Raw genomic sequence first — 4,739 nt, forward strand, 5'->3', positions numbered from 1 at the left:
TTCCCAGGGAGTTATACAAACCCTGAATTCTACTACAGAATAAATATTATTTCTACATATTCCAAAGATCTTATTGAAGCATACACTCCATGTCTGAACAACTCTCTTAATATCTGAGTGTCTGTCTGATCTTTCTATTTACTGGTGAATGGAGCTTCTCTGGTATTATCCTAGTAATTCCTCTGTGTGCTATATCAACCCTTTATGGTGCAACACGACAAGGAAAGGGGAGAGTTACTAATATTAAAAAAAAAAAAAAAAAAAAAAAGGCCGGTTGCAGTGGCTCATGCCTGTAATACTAGCACTTTGGGAGGCCTAGGTGGTTGGATCATCTGAGGTCAGGAGTGTGAGACCAGCATGATCAACATGGAGAAACCCCTTCTCTACTAAAAATGCAAAAATTAGCTGGGTGTGGTGGCATGTTCCTATAATCCCAATTACTTGGGAGGTTGAGGCAGGAGAATCGCTTGAACCTGGGAGGCGGAGGTTGTGGTGAGCCAAGATTGTGCCATTGCACACAAGCCTGGGCAACAAGAGTGAAACTCTGTCTCAAAAAAACAAACAAACAAACAAACAAAACCCAGAAGCAATAAGTCTCAGATTTCCTTTATAGAAATTCTGTATTATTATGTATAATTTTTATTAAGCATGTGTCATGAATTTTAATGAATCTTAATTATCTTAGTAGAAAGCAATAGCTACTCAGTAGCTGCTTATGCTGTCAGTTCTAAAGGTAGATTCTTGAGAAACTGTTGTTGAATGTGGCAGAGAGACCCTGAACTGCATTAAAAAGAAAGAAAATGGCTGCTCTCATTAAAAGCAAAATCTCAGTGCTCACCTTTGCAAATAAAAGCACTAGATTCAAGCAGTTCAAACATTATAACAGGCCAGTGTACATCATCGTTTAGCTGAGTTAAGTTTCATGAGTCAGGACAACAATTTTACTTAGGAAGTCTTTTCTTAACATTGGCTCTAGAGAAGGTGTCATTTGCATAAATGTTCTTCCTGGCATATATTAAAATTGTCCCTAAAGACAGTTTGCTGCCCTGCAGATATAAAACATTGAAAGCTGTTGTTTTTCTCCATAATCATGTGATTTAACAGGCTTAATTCTTTAGCTATAAATAGGTTTATGCTTCTTAGAATAAGGACATACATATGTCATATATGTAAAATTGACACAAATTATTTCTGAATGTTAATGGCGAGTGTGTATTTCTGATTCTTGCCACCTCGATTATTTTCTAAAATTGCAATTGGAAGCAACTCCCTTATTGTTCATTTTTTGTATGGCTAAAACTGAGTGAAATTCAATTATCACAAAAATAGTGTGTTTTGATTTTGTGTGTCCTGGTACTTTTGAAATTTGGAGTGTGGCCCTATCACTCCCAAGCCATTGTGTTGTCTAAATTGATTGTCTTGGTAGGCTCACACAATGGCAAAATGTTTTCATGAATGCATAATGAGCCACATGCCCCAGCTGAGCACTCAGAAACAGGGGAACAGAATTAAAGTTAGGTTATTGCTCATCTCTTGCCAAACTTTCTTTCCTCCATTCTGTGTGGTTGCCTTTGAGATTCAGTGACAGAGAGGAGATATATCACCTGTTGCCAGAGAGAACAGGCCCCCCACCACCTTCCTGAGCTTACATAATGTTTAAGAACATGTGTTATGGAAGAAACATTAAGAAGTCAAATTTCACAATAATTTTAACAGATATTTCTCTGTTACACTCATACACATTATTTTTAACTAGTAATTGACAGGGGCTTATTATGTGAATAATTCATTTTGGTTTGGCTGCTGCATTTCTGATATTGCCACTGGCTGTTTGTGTGTAGTTTATTCCATAAATTGTGTAGTGGTACAAACTTTTGAAAGGAATGGGCTGTGCTATCTATACGTGTTCAAATCAAAATATTTATACTTAGGAATTTAAGTTTGATATTTTGCAAAATTGACCTTGCTGAGTCCTTCTCAAATAAGTTTTTTGTTTTGTTTTTGTTTTTCCTTGAATATATTTCATTCATCTCAGAGCTGGGGAAAATGACCTCTGAAAATTTAGAAGACTGGATGTCACTGACTACCAAATGATGATCACTTTTGAATTAACAAAAATCCTTCAGAACTAATGTGTGGATTACAATGTTATTGGTAGAAATATTTTTTATGGTGTTTAAGAAAGATTAACCAATTGAGAGTTGGTATGTGATCTGTGCTACAATTTCCGTGGAAAATAAGTTAGCTCTCTCTTTCTACAAAGACATGATTGCACATCAGTGGCACAAATGAGAAAGTGCTAATAACGTTTTGGCCTTGACTACCAAGTGTGCATCTCTTGTCTTACTTAGTTTTGCTTCTTACGTATGGCTATAGAACTCTGAAATTTGGCAAATTGATGGAAATAAACTCAAAGTACCTTATACTGTTTCCTAGAACATTTACAAAGAATACTAAACATCTTATTGAGAATGCAACATTTCTTCCAAATGATCAGGAAGAAGACGAAATTATTTGTTCAACAAGTATTTTTTGATAACCTATGCTATGGGCAATGGATACAAAAATAAAAATAGGACATGATCCCTGCCTGCAGAAGGTTTCAAGCCCTGTCATGGAGATAGACACAACAGGAGATAATAAAATAGGCTAAGGACTTGTTAGAAGGATGCACTCATGAGAGCAGAGAAGAGAAGAGAATCCAACTCAGGACAAGGAATGGAGGCTACAGGGAAATTTTCTGAAAGTGATGCCGGAGCAAAGTCCTTACAGAAAGGAAGAGTAGATGTTGTGTAGATAAAAATCAGGGGGGTTAGCATTTTAATAATGGGACAGCTTACACAAAGTCCTGTGGTAGAGCACTCCACCGTCTATGCAGGAAATGTAAGTGGGAAAGTCCTTTACAGATGGAGTCAGGAGCAGCCACCAGGTCACTGAGGTCCTGTGGCATCCTGCTAAGGCAGTGGCTCTTAAACCAAAAAAAAAGTTTGGTTTTATTTTTATTTAACTTTGAGAGTGACATGGTTAGATTCGTATTTCAGGTAGGTTTCTAGTGGTTAGGTGGGAAGCAAGACTCCAGCTCTTTCTGTAGGTACTGTTCTGGAGAACCCCAAACAAAGATGAGGGCCTGAAATTGGGCACTACCTGAGGGCCAGGTATGTTCAACCCACAGGCTCTATCTTCCCTTTTCTTCGTCACCACGTGTACAGTAAAGGAACAGGCAACGTGGCCAGTAGATTTCTGCGTGATAAAATATTAGAATGGGGGTGGCCAGATTTTTGCATGCTATGCAAATGGCACACCTGGTCTGACCAATCTTTCATGCCCTGTGTAAATTAAACACCACCTCCTCAAGCTCATCTATAAAACCTCCTGTACTTCATCGTGGAAGCAGCAACCCATTTTCTCTGGTACCCCTCTCTGTACAGAGAGCTCTTCTCTTTCTTTCACCTATTAAACTTCTGCTCCTAACCTCACTCTGGTGGTCTGAGTCATAGTTTTCCGTGGCTGTGAGGGAATGAATCTCAGGTATTACCCTAGGCAATGAAGTCACTTCAATATGCCTCATTCTCTTTTATCATTTTATTTGTTTTTACCTCTTCTGTTCTCATGAAAACACAATCCTCATAGATATCTTCATGAGATGAACAGTTTTCCCAACACCATTTATTGAAGAGGTTGTCCTTTCAAAGTTGTATGTTCTTGGCACATTTGTCAAAACTTATTTGCTTATAAACGCATGGGTTTATTTCTGGGCTTTCTGTCCTGTTGCTTTGGTCAATATGTTGTTATGTGAGTACCATGCTGTTTTGATTATAAGTGCTTTGTAATATATCTTGAAGTCAGATAGTCTGATGCTTCTTCTTTTTTTTTTTTTTTTTTTTGACAGGAGGTAGAATTTATTGGTGAGTGTTAAGAGGGGGCAGCACAGTGGAAGCCCTTATGAATATAGGTCACACCACTTGTCCAGAGGGCCATGACTGGGGTTGTACTTGACCCCACAGCCATCTGGGATGAGCCACTCCTCAGCCACCATGTCTTCAAATTCATCGACATTGAACTTGGTGAAGCCCCACTTCTTCGAGACGTGGATCTTCTGGCAGCCAGGGAACTTGAACTTGGCCCTGCATAGGGCCTCAATCACATGCTCCTTGTTCTGCAGCTTGGTGCAAATGGACTTGATAACTTGGCCAATGTGAACCCTGGCCAGTGCCCTGGGCCTTTCCCAAGGCACCTCACATGCCTGTTTGGAGCCTACATTGGGGTAGTGCAAGGTCAGAGGCAAGAACATACATCTGAAAGCCTGTCTCCGAGGTCCCTTAGAGCAACCCATACAAGAAACGGGCAGCATACACTACAAGGAAGCGGCTGTTTGCAGCCATTGCACATTGGGCCCCTATGAGGAAAGGAACTCAGTTGGCTTAATTGGCTGCAGCAGCTTTGTTCTTTTTACTTAAGATTGTGGCTATTTGGGGTCTTTTGTGGTTTCATGCAAATTTAAGATTTTTTTTTTCATTTCTGTGAAAAATAACATGAGAATTTTAACAGTGGCTGCATTGAATCTGTAGATCACTTTGGATAGTATGGACATTTTAACAATGTTAATTCTATTATGCAATAAACACAGCATACCTTTCCATTTATTTGTGTGATTTTTTTTTTAATTTTCATCAGTTTTACAGTTTTCTGTATACAAGTCTTTTACCACTTTAAATTTATACCTAAGTATTTAATTTGTT

At 38.6% G+C, this 4,739-nt stretch overlaps 1 non-coding gene across 1 annotated transcript; it reads right to left on the reverse strand.

The window, feature by feature from the left end:
* Positions 1-4,301: 4,301 nt before the first annotated feature.
* Positions 4,302-4,435, reverse strand: LOC112134791 (small nucleolar RNA SNORA70). The gene has a single exon (XR_002916142.2). It is a non-coding gene; the product is annotated as a small nucleolar RNA SNORA70 (small nucleolar RNA).
* Positions 4,436-4,739: the final 304 nt, after the last annotated feature.

The sequence above is a fragment of the Pongo abelii genome, chromosome 7 (genome assembly GCF_028885655.2).
Source record: "Pongo abelii isolate AG06213 chromosome 7, NHGRI_mPonAbe1-v2.0_pri, whole genome shotgun sequence".
In the NCBI taxonomy this organism is placed as follows: Eukaryota; Metazoa; Chordata; class Mammalia; order Primates; family Hominidae; genus Pongo; species Pongo abelii.